Here is a 17236-nt window from a genome sequence, read left to right on the forward strand (position 1 = left end):
CACCAGGTGCCACATCCAATCCCCTCTTGAACACCTCCAGGGGTGGGGACTCCACCACCTCCCCAAGCAGCACATCCCCAGGGCCAATCTCTCTTGCTGGGAAGAATTTATTCCTCACCTCCAGCCTAAACCTCCCCTGGCACAGCTTGAGACTGTGTCCTCTTGTTCTGCTGCTGCTTGCCTGGCAGAAGAGACCAACCCCCACCTGGCTCCAACCTCCCTTCAGGGAGTTGTAGAGGGCAATGAGGTCTCCCCTGAGCCTCCTCTTCTGCAAGCTAAGCAACCCCAGCTCCCTCAGCCTCTCCTCCCAGGGCTATGCCCCAGACCCCTCCCCAGGCTCCTTGCCCTTCTCTGGACACCTTCAAGTCTCTCCATGTCCTTCTTAAACTGAGGGGCCCAGAACTGGACACAGGACTCAGGTGTCCCTGCCCATGGCAGGGGGGTTGGAAGTGGTTGATCTTTGGGGTCCCTTCCAACCTAAACCATTCTGTGAGCCCAAACCTAGGTGGGTAGTCACTCAGGGCTCCACACCAGGTCTCTTTTCCACCCCCCTCACTGCTTCTCTGGCCTTGGGTCCCAGCATTGCCCATCACTGGGCTTGCTGTGTGAACACCCAGCACAACCTTTAACTCTTCCTTTTCCCCTTGGAACAGCTTTCCCCCCTCGGTTCAGCCAGGAAAGATGAGCTGTGGCCTGGGGGTGTTTTGGGGTTGGTTTGTTTTCTGGGGGGTGGGGGTGGAAAAAGCTGTGCTACATATTTGGGCATCTTTGTCTCCAATGGATTAGTCTTGGTACAACTAAGCAAAAGCACAGCACAAAGCCCAACAAGGCTGGCAGGGACTGAAAGTACTGCAGGGAGCCTTGGCAGGGGAACAAAAAGGCTGGGGAGTGAATAAACACTGTCCCATGCCCCATGGAAAGGTCTGGGCTACAGAAGGAGGTTTGCTGGGGGTGCTCAGTGAAGGTCTGCTGAGGCACTACAGCATCCAGCTTTGGCTTCCTCCCCTGCCCATGGCTAAAATAATCTAGGCTAGGTATCTTGCTAGCTCAGCAGGGCAACATATTTGCACTGTATGGAGCTGGCTATTTGCCTGCAAGTATTTAACACTCCAGTGGCAAAGGGAGCAGCCCCTCTTTGCCATTCCAGAGAGATGCCTTCTCCCCTGTCCTGCAGCTAAACCACAAAAAGCCACAATAAAAACATCCCCCCCCCTGCCCCCAACCCCCAACCAACAACAACCAAACCCAACCCTTCAGATGTCTTTCCCTCCCCTCCCCCCACTCCTTCCAATGAATTATTTGGCTGGATCTAGAAATCTCCTTGGAAGGACAAAGGGTTTTCAAACCAGTGAGTTCCAGAACTCTGAGCCTGGAATGTTTTCAAGCATTATCTTCCCCCCCCCATCCCCAGAAAATAGTTTCAGAGGTTGCCATTCCAGAATCCAGCAGCAGTCTAATCCCTCAAGCCTCTGCTTAACAAGCTGAAGGCTTTCTACTGCCTGGGAACTCGTTGGGGGTAGGACAGGCAGAAACCTCAACACTGATCTCTTCCTAGGTGCAAATCAGCTTGCACCAAGTTCTACTGCACCACAGCACACTCATGGATTACAAGTCCCAGCCCTTCCTGCTCCCTTGAGTCTAATCCTGCTCCCTTGAGTCTAATACCTGTGACCAAATTAGGACCTTCCTTGTGTTCACATCTACTGCTATGGCTCACCTGCCCCTTCCAGCAGCTGAAAGGGGCCTACAAGAAAAGTGGGGGATGGATTGGAGTGATGGGATGAGAAGGAATGGAGAGAAGCTTGAGGAGGGCAGAGATTTGGACTGGAGATTAGGAAGCAATTCTTGCCAGTGAGGGGGATGAGACACTGGCCCAGGTCTGGCTCAGGGAGGTTGTGGCTGCCCCCTCCCTGGAAGTGTTCAAGGCCAGGCTGGATGAGGCCTTGAGCAGCCTGGGCTGGGGGGAGGTGTCCCTGCCCATGGCAGAGGGGTTGGAAGTGGCTGATCTTGAAGTTCCCTTCCAACTCCAACCACTCTACCCATCTGTAAAACTGAAAGCCAGCTGAAACAAGCCCAAACCAGGCAGTCACCACTTGACAATCACTTAGGTCTCTACACCTTTCACACTCATTCCTTTTCTGCAAGCATTTGGTAACTTCAAGGGACACACAACAAGGGGAAAAAAGCTCTCTCTGACCACATCAACAGTTTATTCATCCCTTCAAATGTGTACACTCCTCACAACCATATAATGGCTTGAGTTGGAAGGGAAGTCCGAAGCTCATCCAGCCCAACCCCCCTGCAGTCAGCAGGGACATCCTGTGCTAGATCAGGCTGCTCAGAGCCTGAGTATCTCCAGAGATGGGGTCTCAAGCACCTCCCTGAGCAACCTGTCCTGGTGTTCCACCACCCTCACGGTGCAGAACTTGCTCCTAACATCCAACCTGAATCTCCTCTCCTCTCCTGTCATTTCAAACCATTGCTCCTCATCCTATCACTGCAGGCCTCTGCAAACTGCCCCTCTGCAGCCTTCCTGTAGCTCCTTACCATCCCTGGAGGTGTTCAAGAAGGGACTGGACGTGGCACTTGGTGCCATGGCTTAGCAGTCAGGAGGTCTTGGGTACCAGGTTGGACTTGATGATCTCTGAGGTCTCTTCCAACCTTATTGATTCTATGATTCCTTCAGGCACTGGAAAGCTGCTGGCAGGTCCCCTGAAGCCTTTTCTCCAGGCTGACCAACCTCAGCTCCCTCACCCTGTCCTTGCAGGACAGGAGGGCCAAAAACATGTGCCAGAACTCCCCACTGCTCCGGCACTGAAGGGCAATTGTTTCACCCATTAGCCTCCTCCTCGCCGCCAATCGCTTTTGATTGCCTGCTTTGCCTCTCGTTCAGCGACGAGACTTCCTTTTTCCCCCCCACTCCGCTTTAAAACCTCTTGCTTTCACCATTTATCTGCTCCCATACCTTGAAGACAAGCAAAAAGTGCCCCGAGAGGGTTTTTAAAGCAGCCATTTAACATCCCAGGCATTCTGGAACAAAGCGATGATAAGACTGCAAACGACTGCCCTGACAGCACCAGGCTAAGCACAAAGCCCCGTGAAAGCAGGGAGGAAATCTCCCATCAAGAGCCCTATTTCCCCCAAGTTAGCATTTTGCCACCCAGAGAGGAGAAGGAGGCGCTAGATGCGTATCTGTGGCTTTGAATATGTAGATGGAGCTCAGCCGAAGGAGCTCAGCTGATCTTTGTCTGCCCCCGCAGTTAAGCTGGCAGGTGGAACTTCCAGCAGGGCTGCAGGGACGCTGGGGGAAAAGTGCTTTGGGGTTGGCTGAAGATGACAGGAGCAGCTTGGCAAGGAAAAAATAAAGGAGTTGAGCTGTTGCCTCTCCCAGCAAGGCACTGTGCAGAATGGGTTAACACTCACAGCTCTGTATGTTAGGATTCAGGGTAAGAAAGCTCAAGGCAGGTTCAGCTTTTCCATCCAGAGTAGAGCTGTTTCCTCTCCCAGCAAGGCACTGTGCAAAATGGGTTAACACTCACAGCTTTGCAGTTGAGGATTCAGGGTAAGAAAGCTCAAGGCAGGTTCACCTATTCCATAGAGTTCACAGCATGGGTTGGGTTGGAAGGAACTTTAAAGACCATCCAGTTCCACCCCCTCCACCACGGGCATGGAGGTGTCCCTGCCCTTGGCAGGAGGTTACAACTAGGTGGTCTTGAAGGTCCCTGCCAACCCAGCCCATTCTCTGCCTTTATGATTGTACCTCTGCAAGGAGAAGCTGCCTTCAGTGCCCTCCCTGAAGGCAGAGCTGCACATGGAGACACAAAGCTCTCCCAGCAAGTCAGTGGGTGAGCAGAACAGACACTGAAGCACAGCAGCAGTTCAGTTCAACCTTCCCATCTTTCCCAGCTGCAATTCTCAGCTGCAAATCCTCTCTTCCCACTGCTGCAGTGCATTTTTTTCCCAGTCTTCCCTCTAATTCAGTACACAGTTATGGAAATCTTATCTCCACCTTGTGTTCAAATTTCCTCCTTGGGCAAAGAGAGGACAATTATCAGCTAAGGCCAAAGTTAGTTGTTCCTTTCAATCTGGATCTAAACCTGTGGGGCTGCCAAAGGAGGCCCTTCACTCCCTTCCCTGCTTATATGCCAGCACTGGCACTCTCCTGCTTGCAAGGCAAAGAAAAATGCCTTGGGAAAGAAATCAGCCTGCCTGGAAAGGAACCTTTCCTTGGGCCACATCTGCAGCTGGATCAATTCTCTGAAGCAGCTCCCTGTGCACTGCCTTCCACCACAAGCTTTAGCTGCCTGAAACCAGCAGCCTGCTCTGCAGGTGCAAGGTAAGCTCTCACCTCCCAGCAAAGAGCAAGGTAAGACAATGAGAAGCACACTAAAAATACTTTGGGGGGTGGGGGGGGAAATAAACCTGAGGGTGATAAAAATGGAGGTGATTTTTTTTCCCCCCCAAGAACCAGTAGCAAATAGGAATCTCTTTTAAACTGCCTTCAGCTTTGTGCAGCTCAGGCACTCATTTAAAAAGAATGATGACAAAGATCTCCTCAGACAGGAGAGCTCTCCCTCCTTGCTGTCATGGTGCAATCTATCCCCCCCACCCCCCCGACTTAAGAACAACAGGGTCAGAGTTGGAGGCTTCCAGGGCCAGGAGGAGGAGCAGAGGGCTGGAGCTGCTCTGCTGTGAGGACAGACTGAAGGAGTTGGGGCTGTGCAGGCTGGAGAAGAGAAGGCTCCCAGGTGACCTCATTGTGGCCTTCCAGTATCTGAAGGGGGCTACAGGAAGGCTGGGGAGGGACTGCTCAGGATCTCAGGCAGTGACAGGACTAGGGGGAATGGAATGAAGCTGGAGGTGGGGAGATTCAGGCTGGAGGTGAGGAGGAAGTTCTTCCCCATGAGAGTGGTGAAGCCCTGGAATGGGTTGTCCAGGGAGGTGGTTGGGGCCCCATCCCTGGAGGTGTTTAAGCCCAGGCTGGCTGAGGCTCTGGCCAGCCTGATCTAGTGTGGGGTGTCCCTGCCCATGGCAGGGGGGTTGGAACTGGCTGCTCCTTGTGGTCCCTTCCAACCCTGACTGATTCTATGATTTTAAATCCACACCTTGGCAAAGGTCTGAAGAAAGTAGCAGAAACTACAGGATCACAGAATCACCAAGGTTGGAGGAGACCTCAACGATCATCAAGGCCAACCTGGCACCACAGACCCCATGACTAAACCATGGTGACTCCACCACCTCCCTGGGCAGCACATTCCAATGGCAAAGGAAACCACCTCAGGGTCTACTCAGCGAGGCAGGAATTCAACATCTCAGGCATAAGAGGCTGTCTTGGAGCAAGTTTGAGGATTAGAGGGAGAACAGTTGAAAGAAAACTCCAGCAAACCAGCCCCCAAACTTCTGTTTTCCTCCTTGGCCCAAAGGAACAACAGTTACTTACACTCTTGCCTAGCAAGGTTGGATCTCAGGCTCCTTGGGCTCCTTTCCAACCTGGCATTCTATGATTCTGTGATTCTATCTAACTTCAGAAGCAAGACAGGGATAGCATCCTGCCAAGAATCTCAGTAAAACCCTACAGCCTGAGGGTTGGAAGGGACCCCAGAGCTCATCACTGCCATGGGCAGGGACACCTCTCAGCTAGACTCAGCTGCTCAAGGCCTCATCCAGCCTGGCCTTCAACACCCCCAGGAAGGAGACAGCCACAGCCTCCCTGGGCAGTCTGTTCCAGTCTCACCAGCCTTGTACTGAAGAACTTCTCCCTCAGCTCCACTCTAACCCTGCTCTCCCTCAGCTTCAAACCATTCCCCCCTTTCCCCTCAGGGAAAGTCCCTCTGCAGGATGCCTTCAGGTATTAGAAGACTCTAAGGTGCCCCTGGAGTCTTCTCCAGGCTGCACAGCCCCAGCTCCCTCAGCCTGTCCTCACAGCAGAGCTGCTCCAGCCCTTGGATCATCTTTGTGTCCTCCTCTGGCCTCACTCCAGCAGCTGTGTGTCCTCCTTCTGCTGGGGACAGCAGAACTGGAGGCAATCTTCAAGGTGAGGTCTCAGCAGAGGGGAGCCAAGGGGCAGAATCCCCTCTCCTGCCCTGCTGCCCACACTCCTCTGCATGCAGCCCAGGATACCCTTTGCCTTCAGGGCTGCATGGGGTCACTGCCAGCTCAATACACCCAAGCCTCTTTTTCTCCAGAGCTACTCTCAACCCACTAAGATTTGGGTTAGTTGTGCAAAGGGAATGTAAGCAGGGGGTGGGGGGAAAGTGTCCACTGGCAGCAGGGATAATTAACTTCATCTCATTGTCTGAATTTGATGTGCTTGGGAGTGTGGGATAATCCAAGCAGGTTGTGCACAGGAGAGATTATGCTAAATGATTTTCCAGCACCCCAGGTGGGCCTAGGGAATTTATCAGAGAGAAGTAGAAGGTTGGATCCTTCACCAAGAAATCTGCAGGCCGGGGGGGGGGGGGAGAAAAAGCCATGACAATCTAAAAGAGGGAAGAGAGAGGGAGAGGCTTAATTTAGCAAACAAATTAAAACAGGCAGCAGAAAAGAGGGTTAATAAAGAAAGAGTAAGGTGAGGGGCAGCAGAGAGGAAAAGAAGGGATTCAGGGGGGTACAAGTGGAAGGGGAAAAATGTGTTAAACCCAAAAGTGCCTGGCCAAAAAAGCTGCAGCTCCATTCAGGGCATCAGTTTTTGTTTATCTCCCCTTTCCCCACTCCCTCAGACCTTTTGCTTGCAGTCAGCATGGCATTTCAGCCTGCCCAACAGATTTTTGTCCTGCAGCTAGTGGAGTGTGAAAGGAGTGATTCAGGACACACCCCCCCACACATCACCATGAAGCAGACTGGAGGTTCTCAGTGCCTGGTTGTCACACTGCAGGTGAGAAGGATTTCTGTCCCTGCTGAAAGACTTCAGGGTCACAGCCAGGCACCACAGGTTGTGTTCTCAGGAGGGCAAGCCCACTGGGGTCAAAGTGGATGGGACACCTAGCCCAGCACACAGCCCTCACCAAGTGGCATGCAGTTAAAACGTGGGACAGGGTAAGAGGGTCATGGAACTGCTGGAGTAGGTCCAGAGGAGGGGCACAAAGCTGAAGAGAGAGCTGGAAAACCTCTCCTATGGAGACAGGAGTTGGGGCTGGTTAGCCTAGAGAAGACAAGGCTCTGGGGAGACCTTAGAGCAGCCTTCCAGCACCTAAAGAGAGCTCCAGGAGAGCTGGGGAGGGACTTTTGACAAGGGCTGGGAGTGCCAGGATGTGGGGCAAGGGCTTTGAGCTGGGAGAGGGCAGATTGAGACTGGAGATGAGGAAGAAATTCTTTCCAGTGAGGGTGGGGAAACACTGGCACAGGGTGCCCAGGGAGGCTGGCTGTGGATGCCCCCTCCCTGGAGGTGTTCAAAGCCAGCTTGGATGAGGCCTTGAGCAACCTGGGGCTGGTGGGAGGGGTCCCTGCCCATGGCAGGGAGGTTGGAATTGGCTGATCTTGAAGGTCCCTTCCAACCAAACCATTCTATGAATTTATGGAGCTGAGCAGAGTTCAAGTCACTTCAGAGGGGACTTGGGATTATTTAGCAGAGTCAGAAAGCACACACACAAACCCCACTGAGGAAAGGCACTGCCTCTGACCTCCTCAGTTATATGAGAGACATCTCAAATGTGCTAGCCTGAAAGGGAAAAAAAGAGAGGAGGGAAGAAAAAAAGGCAAAGCAAATGGAATTAAGGAGAGAGCTGCCAGTGGAACCGAGGAGAGAGCTGCCAGCATTGTGTGAAACAGTGGCATTTAGAAAGGACAGCAGGAGGAAACCTACCCAAGGTCAAGCAGGAAGGAGAGCTGCTTCTTTCTAACAGATGTAGCAAAAAAGTAGCTGCAGCCCATTAGACAACACAGATCCCCACTCAGCAAGGGCCCAAGCACAAGGCAGGGGCACAGGGAGCAGCTGGCTGCTTGCTGCATGCCACCACACTGCACACTCCCAGCAAGCAGGGCTTGGGGTGGGTTTCTGTGGTCAGAAATCACCTGCCCCCCAGCACTAAAATTCACAGGTGTCACCCTGAGTGATAGAATCCAGGAGGCTGGAAAAGCCACACAGGAACAGCTTGGGAACCCTCTGTGCTGTGAGTTAGGTGAACACAGGAGCTAAGCTATGAAAGTCCATCAGGTTGTGGTGCAGGTGCAGGACTGTGGGGTGGTCTGGGTCTATTCTTCTCAGCCCAATCAGAGCATGTGGACATTTCAGGCTGGGAGGAGCAGTTCCACCTAAAGAGGGAAAGTCTTTAGATGCTCAAGAAGTTGCTTGCAGGTCAAAGGTGGTTTTGTCTGTGGTTACACCACCTAAAGCTTGAGGTGTCACAGAATCCAGGAGGTTGGAAAAGCCACACAGGAACAGCTTGGGAACCCTCTGTGCTGTGAGTTAGGTGAATACAGGAGGAGCTAAGCTATGAAAGTCCATCAGGTTGTGGTGCAGGTGCAGGAGTTTGGGGTGGTCTGGGTTTATTCTTCTCAGCCCACTCGGTGAATGTGGACATTTCAGGCTGGGAGGAGCAATTCCATCTAAAGAGGGGAAGTCTCCAGATGCCCAGGAAGTTGCTTATAGGTCAAAGGTGTATTTTTTTCCTCTGTGGTTACACCACCTAAAGCTTGAGGTGTCATAGGATCCAGGAGGTTGGAAAAGCCACACAGGAGCAGCTTGGGAACCCTCTGTGCTGTGAGTTAGGTGAATATAGGAGGAGCTAAGCTATAAAAGTCCTTCAGGTTGTGTGGCAGGTGCAGGAGTTTGGGATGCTCTGAGGTTATTCTTTTCACTAGGATCAGAGAATGTGGAAATTTCAGGCTGGGAGGAGCAATTTCATCTAAAGATGGAAACTCTTCAGATGTCTTCAGACAGCACTATGAAGCCACATTCCATAACTCCTTTTTCATCACCTAAGCACTTGGGGGGGGGAAGCTTAAATGTGCCCTGCAAGCAACTGGGCACTTCAGATTTCTTTCTTTCTTTCACTGTCTTCCACAGTCAGCCAGAGGAAAAGCCAAGTTGTGCACCTGCAAGGTTCAGCCACGCTCCAGCTCAAGTTTTTGTACCTTTTTGGGTACCATATTACAAGGAAAAGAAATAAAAGGAGGAATGTGGGTCAGTGGGTGCTGGGCTGTAAAAGTGCAACACTAAAACCTGCTTGTAAAACACCCACTCCAAAGCCAAACTAAAAGGTTCATTACCTCAGCCTGCCAACCACCTGTCTGCACAGTGGTACCACTAACACTCCTCCAAAAAGCATTCCAGCTGGAAAAACTTTTCTTGTTCACTCCATTTGGGGCAGGATGGGATTGGCTTCAGAGGTTTTCATGGAATCATAGGAACAATAAGGCTGGAGAAGACCTCAGAGCGCAGCAAGTCCAACCTTACCACCCAACACCTCCTGACTAACCAAACCATGGCTTCAAGGGCCACATCCAATCCCCTCTTGAACCCCTCCAGGGATGGGGACTCCACCACCTCCCCAAGCAGCACATCCCCAGGGCCAATCTCTCTTGCTGGGAAGAATTTCTTCCTCACCTCCAGCCCAAACTTCCCCTGGCACAGCTTCAGACTGTGTCCTCTTGTTCTGGTGCTGCTTGCCTGGGAGAAGAGACCAACCCCCAGCTGGCTCCAACCTCCCTGCAGGGAGTTGGAGAGAGCAATGAGGTCTCCCCTGAGCCTCCTCTTCTGCAGGCTAAGCAACCCCAGCTCCCTCAGCCTCTCCTCCCAGGGCTGTGCCCCAGACCCCTCCCCAGCTTTGTTGCCCTTCTCTGGACACCTTCCAGCAGCTCAACCTCTTTCCCAACCTGAGGAGCCCAGAACTGGACACAGGACTCAAGGTGTAGCCTCAGCAGTGCTGAGCACAGGGGCAGAATGACCTCCCTGCTCCTGCTGACCTCTCCCCAGCCTCGTTGCCCTTCTCTGTGAGCACAGCTCCTAAACCCCAGCCACCTATCTTCAACCTGGCCCACTTGCCTTTCAGCTACCCTTCCTCGAGTCACTTTCCCAACCACAACCACGTTTCAAAGCTTCCAAGTGTAGACAAACACAGGAGAGAGCAGCACGGCCCTACAGTGCTGCTGGAGCTGCCGAGCAGAGCTCAATGTTTCTCCTAGTGTGAAAACTCCCAGTCTGAAACCTCCTCGGGGAAGGGTGTCTGAAAGTGTCAAGCAAACTATCGCAAGCTGCTTGTGTTAATGAGTTGAAGCTGCTGGCAGCAGAGCTACCGGCAGAGTTTCCCCTCCCTGGGTGTGATTGTTTCCCTCAGGAGGGAGGAGCAGCCTCCAAAAGGATCGATTTGGGATCGTTTGGGGGGGTGGGGGGAAATGAGGCTTTTAGTTGGTTGATTTGCAGCAGGCAACCTGGCAATCAGCTCTTAGGAGTTTAGGCTTCAAATGCATGAGGAAAGTCTGTCCTGGTTTTGCAAGTGGTGAGAGCAACACGGATTGCACTGCAGTCAGAAGCAAGCCCCAAACCCCACTCACTCTCCCACCCACTGACCAAGAAGGTCCTGCAAAGACCAAAAGCAGGAGAGATCTAAGATCTCATTTCATTCACACTGCCAGGCTGGACAGGTGGGCAGAGTCCAAGGGCAGGAGATGGAACACAGCTAAGTGCAGGGTTCTACACTTTGGCCACAACAACCCCAGGCAGTGCTGCAGGCTGGGGGCAGAGTGGCTGAGAGCAGCCAGGCAGAGAGGGACCTGGGGGTGCTGGTTGACAGTAGGCTGAACATGAGGCAGCAGTGTGCCCAGGCAGCCAAGCAGGCCAATGGCATCCTGGCCTGCAGCAGGAAGAGTGTGGCCAGAAGGAGCAGGGAGCTCATCCTGCCCTGTGCTCAGCACTGCTCAGGCCACACCTGGAGTCCTGTGTCCACTTCTGGGCTCCTCAGGTTAGGAAAGAGGTTGAGCTGTTGGAAGGTGTCCAGAGAAGGGCAACAAGGATGAGCAGGGGGCTGCAGCTGCTCTGCTCTGAGGACAGACTGACGGAGTTGGGGTTGTGCAGGCTGGAAAAGAGAAGGATCTGAGGAGACCTCATTGTGGCCTTCCAGGACCTGCAGGGGGCTACAGGAAAGCTGGGGAGGGACTTTGGAGGCTGTCAGGGAGGGGTAGGACTGGGGGGGATGGAGCAGAACCAGAAGTGAAGAGATTCAGATTGGTTGTGAGGAAGAAGTTGTTCCCCAGGAGGGTGGTGAGAGCCTGGCACAGGCTGCCCAGGGAGGTGGTGGAAGCCTCCTGCCTGGAGGTGTTTGCAGCCAGGCTGGAGGTGGCTGTGAGCAACCTGCTGTGGTGTGAGGTGTCCCTGCCCATGGCAGGGGGTTGGAGCTGGCTGAGCCTTGAGCTCCCTTCCAACCCTAAGGATCCTATGATTCCTCAGCTCGAGGAAGCTCAAGACACCAGAAGGTGATGTCAGCTGCTGGCAGTGTCTGCCCATTGACTGTGTTAACAGTTCAAGGGGGTAACTTCATGCTAATAAAATGACCTCCACTTAAAAAATAATCCACATTATTTTCTAGCTGTTGGGGGAGGGGAGAAGCCCCAGGCTGGGTACTAGAAGAGTCTGAGAAGACAAACAGCACAGATCCAGGAAAATGTAAGCTAACATTGCTCTAAACAGCAAAATGATCTGCAAAATGTACTTCATCCTCCATTCAAAAGCCAAGATCTGGCTCTTGGAGGGTCAGGGCTGCTTGACAGCAGAATGCATTCAGAGAGCAGCTGTTCTGTGCTGCAGGAATTTAACCAAGAATGGTGATAAAAAGATTTGAATGTGATAATAACAACAATAATAATCCACAGAATCAGGCTTGGGAGGGAACATCTCAATCTTCTCCACTCGTGGCTGTTCCTTCCCACTTCTCTCTCTCTCTCTCTTCTGGGCTTAGGAAGGAATTTCTCCTTTGAGAAGGCACATTAAAAGTGTGCCAGAAAGAAGTAGGTCACTGATGACATGGAGTTTTGTAATCACCTTAAATATACCTGTGCCCAACTCAGATATGTTCCTGGTGCACACTGCTGCTCCACCAGGCACCGATACCACACGTGACAGATAGCAAGAGTGGGAGATGGGATCTTGTTTACTGGAAATACCTCTTCAGTGCAGTTGTGTCAACTCAGAGAGGGCTCTTCCCAAGTGGGTCTTATGTGGACACCTCAAGCTTTAGGTGGTATAAACACAGACAAAAACACCTTTGACCTACAAGCAACTTCTTGGGCATCTAAAAACTTTCCCTCTTTAGATGGAATTGCTCCTCCCAGCCTGAAATTTCCTCATTCACTGATTGGGCTGAGAAGAATAAACCCAGACCACCCCACAGTCCTGCACCTGCACCACAACCTGATGGACTTTCATTGCTTAGCTCCTGTGTTCACCTAACTCACAGCACAGAGGGTTCCCAAGCTGTTCCTGTGTGGCTTTTCCAACCTCCTGGATTCTGTGACACCTCAAGCTTTAGGTGGTGTAACCACAGACAAAAACACCTTTGACCTACAAGCAACTTCTTGGGCATCTAAAAACTTTCCCTCTTTAGATGGAATTGCTCCTCCCAGCCTGAAATGTCCACACCCTCGGATTGGGCTGAGAAGAATAAACCCAGACCACCCCAAACTCCTGCACCTGCACCACAACCTGGTGGACCTTCATAGCTTAGCTCCTGTGCTCACCTAACCCTTAGCAGAAAGCTGCTGAGGGATTTCCTCTACAGAAAATCTCACTGTAAAGCCTTTGCCTCTGTTAGTGGATGAGGAGATATCATCAAGTCTCAGAAGACACAATATAATCGATTAAGACCTTCCAAACAAATTCACAACAGGCTAAAAAGAGCCCAAATCTCCTTGGCTCATGTAAAGGTTTAAAAGGTTTCACAAACCTTAAGCCACAGAACCTTTGCTGATCTTCCTAAACCTCAAATTATTGCACCTAAACCTGAAGCAGCTCTCAACAGCAGCCAGCAAATAAATCATCAATCACACCTTTAAGCCCCTGGCATCCCATTCAATGCAATCACTCAGGGGAAAAAGAATCCCCAGAAAGACTTCAGAGCCTTCCAAATGTTGCACTTTTCTTTCAAACACCCTCTGAGAAAGCTTTCTGTATCTCTATCCCTCAACTACTGACACTGAGTTTACTCTTTCTCTCAAGTCTATTATCAACACCTAAATTTAAGCCTTGACTGCCTGGGGCAAGGATGAGGCTCTCTTCACTCACTCAGTGTATTGCAAGTGCTGGGTTCACCTCTTTAAAGCAGGAAAAAAACCCCCCAAACCTCCAAAAGGTATTTTACATGCAGGTAGAAGAAGAGATAAAGAGGCTTTGAATAGGTACTGATAAGAGCCACAAAGAGGATGTAAAGGAGGTTGGAGGTAGGGGTTGGTCTATACTCCCTGGTATCAGGTGATAGAATGAGAGGAAATGGCCTGAAATTGTGCCAGGGGAGGTTTAGGTTGGATATTAGGAACAAGTTTTGTCTGCAGCAGCGGTCAGGCGCTGGAAGAGGCTGCTCAGAGAGGTGGTGGAGTCCCCATCCCTGGAGGTGTTCAGGAAACCTGTGGCCGTGGCTCTCGGGGACGTGGTTTAGCGGCCACGGTGGTCTGGACTGGGTGATCTTAGAGGTCTCTTCCAACTCCAACAGCTCCAGGATAAAACACTACATCCTTTTGCAGCCCCACAGCCCTTTTCGCACCCCCACCCCCCCGCCCCGGTGTCCCTAGCCCCGACCCTTAGACAACACATTTCCTTCCCACGCACCTCAAAAGCAAGCTCCCAACTTCCAGAGGCGGAACAATCGAACTGCAGCCAAGCAAGGCGGTGGCAAGCTCAAGGTGCACCAGAGCATCCTTCACAAATCGATGCTCGCCCATCCATCCACCAGGCTCCTTTATTCAGCACGCACAACACATAGCCCACCACCGCTCTCCCGATTCACCGCGCATACACCGCTGTCAACAAAGCATGTGCCCGGTGCCATTCCCGGAACAATACAGCTCAGGTCATCCCCCCAAAAGATAAAACCCCCTCCGCATTCCTCGCATCTTTCCACGCCTCCGGTGCTTCCCTCGCTTGGACTGGGATGGCTTCTACCGCACAAGATGCCAAAACTCAGGCCGAGATGAAAGACACTTGCACAATACTTCAGGGCGAAGAGAGAGACTATCTCAAAGCACATCTCAGCAGCCTAACAATACCTGTGGCCAGGCAGCCAACAGGACCCAAAAGTTGCACGGAAAGCAGTTCAAAATCTCAACGACCCCCCCCGTCCCCCGCCAAAGCCCTAAAGGTGAGCGCACCCACCACAGCACAACGCGCTGGAGAGCGGAGAGAAGGGGGAGAGATGCCTGAGCAAACGGCTTGAGGAAGAGAGAAAACCTCTGATTTCACAGCTGATTCCACCCCCTTCGCATCACCTTCAGACCCAGAACCCGCGACGGCAAGAGGTTAACATTTCATTTCCTCACCTAGCCGGTGACAACTCCAGTCCCAGAAGCGAGGGCGCTTTTAAGAGCCTCCTTCCCTCCCAACCGCGGCTGCACAGTTCGCGAGTGACAAGGGAGGAAGGAGAGGGCTGCCAGGAGCCCCCACACCTCCCCCCCCGACCCCCCCAGTGCCACCACTCCGCGGGAGGGGGCTGGAAAGCGAAGGCAGAACGCGAGGAGAGCTGGGGAAGGCAGCTCGGCTCAGCTCAGCTCAGCCCAGCACAGCCCACAACAATTCTTCCTTGCTTTTTTTGTTTGTTTTGTTTTCCTCCTTCCCTCCACTTGCTTCTCGCAACTCACCTTCCCTCCCCTCCCCCCGGCAGGTGGCACAGCCCCCTCCCAGCGGGGCGCAGCAGCAGGGGCTGAGCCCCCGGCCCTCCGGCACCATTCCTCCCCCGACCCGTCCCCCTCCTCCCCCGAGGGGCTCCCCTGCCTGCACCCCCCTCCCCCCCCCCGCCCCGGGGGTGCCCTGCCCGCATCCTGCTCCCCCCCCGCCCCGGGGGTGCCCTGCCCGCATCCTGCTCCCCCCCGCCGCGGGGCGCAGCCAGCCGGACACGGCGCTCCCCACCCCCGCCCCCCCTCCCCTCCCCTCCCCTCGACCCCGCTGCCTTCCAGCAGGCCGGGAGGCGGCTCTGCCCCGCTCCCTCCGTCACCCACCCCCGGGCTGGGCCTAGTCCTGTCGAGAGGCTGCCGCCAGGCCCGAAGAGAAGGGGGAAGGGGGATCCCCAACCGAGCGGGCGGCCCGCACTCACCCAGGCCGATCCCCTCAGGGCCGCCCCCGCCGCCTTCCATGCCGGGCGGCGAGGGGAGGCGGGGGGAGAGGAGGAGAGGTGTGTTGGGGGGGAGCAGAGCACAGGCGAGGCGGCGGAGGGCGGGTGGAGGAGGCGAGGCGGGAGGGCGGAGGGCAGGGCGGCCGGGGCCCTCCCTCTCTCCCTCCGCTCGGCTCCCCCCCCCACCCCCGTCAACCGCCGCCGCGGCGGCTCCGGCGCGGCCGCTGCCTCAGGCGCCCAGGCCCAGGCCCCGCCGGCGGACGCGGCTCCCGCTCCTCCTCTCCTCTCCTCCCCCCCCCCTTCGGCCGCCGCCGCCGCCGCAGCGCTACGTGGCCGCCGCCGCAGCCAGTCTCGCGACTCCGCCGCCGCGCGCACGCGCGCGCGTGTGCGTGGCGCGGGAGCGCGCACCCCCCTCTCCTCCCCCCCCCCCCCCCCGTGAGAAGGGAAGAGAGCGAGGTAGCGAACCAGGAGAGGGAGTACGCGAGCGCGCGCCCCCCGGGGAGCGCGCACGAGGGGGAGCGCGGGGGTGGGGGGAGGCGGCTGAGGGACACACAGCCGGACGCAGTCGGGACGAGCCATAGGCTGAGCGGAGAGGGGCCCGGCGCGCATGCGCGCTCGGAGCTGTCCCCTTTCCCTGCCCCCCCCACCCCTCCCCTTTCCATCTCCCATCTCCCTTCCCGCTTCTTCTTCCTCGCCCCGCTGCCGCCTGCCGCGGTTTCACCTCGGGGCTGGAGCCGCTGCGCAGGTGAGCGGCGCTGCGCATGCGCGGGGGGCTCAGGTGAGGCGGTGGGGGGGGGAGGAGGAGGCGGCGGGAGCGCGGCGCCCCCCCCCCCCCCCCCCCCCCGGGGCGGCCCCGACCGTTACTCCGCTGAGGTAATTAAAGAGGCCGCGCTAATTGCAGCGAGCTGAGCTGCGGCTAACCCCGGCCCACGCCTCGGCTTCGCTCCTCGGGCACCGCCGTCGCGTCGGTGAGGGCCTTTGAAGCCTCTGCCCTGCGTGCCGGTACCCGGGGGAGGCGGGGGGGGGACCAGGGCATGGTTGTCCTAACGGGAGCCAGGCCTCACGGGGAGCTGGGGATGGAGCTCCACGCACAGAGCGGCCTCGGAAGGGCCTTTGTGCCGATGGGGAGCGGCAGAGCTGCCCCGCGGGAGCCAGGTGAGAGCCTCAGGCAGGCCGCAGGGAGGCCCGGGGGGGAGGGGGCAGCCTCAGCCCTGGAGGTGTTTGCAGCCAGGCTGGAGGTGGCTGTGAGCAACCTGCTGTGGTGTGAGGTGTCCCTGCCCGTGGCAGGGGGTTGGAGCTGGCTGAGCCTTGAGCTCCCTTCCAGCCCTGGCAGCTCTGTGATCCTCAGCAGCGAGGCCTCAGAGAAGAGGAGGCTCAGGGGAGACCTCATTGCTCTCTACAGCTCCCTGAAGGGAGGCTGGAGCCAGGTGGGGGTTGGGCTCTTCTGCCAGGCAAGCGGCACCAGAACAAGAGGACACAGTCTCAAGCTGTGCCAGGGGAGGTTTAGGCTGGAGGTGAGGAAGAAATTCTTCCCAGCCAGAGAGATTGGCCCTGGGGATGTGCTGCCCAGGGAGGTGGTGGAGTCCCCATCCCTGGAGGTGTTTAGGAAGAGCCTGGATGAGGCCCTTGGTGCCATGGTTGAGCTGATCAGATGGTGCTGGGTGCCATGGTTGAGCTGATCAGATGGTGCTGGGTGCCATGGGTCAGTTGATCAGATGGTGCTGGGTGCCATGGGTCGGTTGATCAGATGGTGCTGGGTGCCATGGGTCGGCTGATCAGATGGTGCTGGGTGCCATGGGTCAGTTGCTCAGATGGTGCTGGGTGCCATGGGTCAGTTGATCAGACGGTGCTGGGTGCCATGGGTCGGTTGATCAGATGGTGCTGGGTGCCATGGTTGAGCTGATCAGATGGTGCTGGGTGCCATGGGTCGGTTGCTCAGATGGTGCTGGGTGCCATGGTTGAGCTGCTCAGATGGTGCTGGGTGCCAT

This window comes from Melanerpes formicivorus, unplaced genomic scaffold, assembly GCF_026170545.1.
Source record: "Melanerpes formicivorus ecotype bairdi unplaced genomic scaffold, bMelFor1.0.p_v2 SCAF_100, whole genome shotgun sequence".
Lineage (NCBI taxonomy): Eukaryota > Metazoa > Chordata > Aves > Piciformes > Picidae > Melanerpes > Melanerpes formicivorus.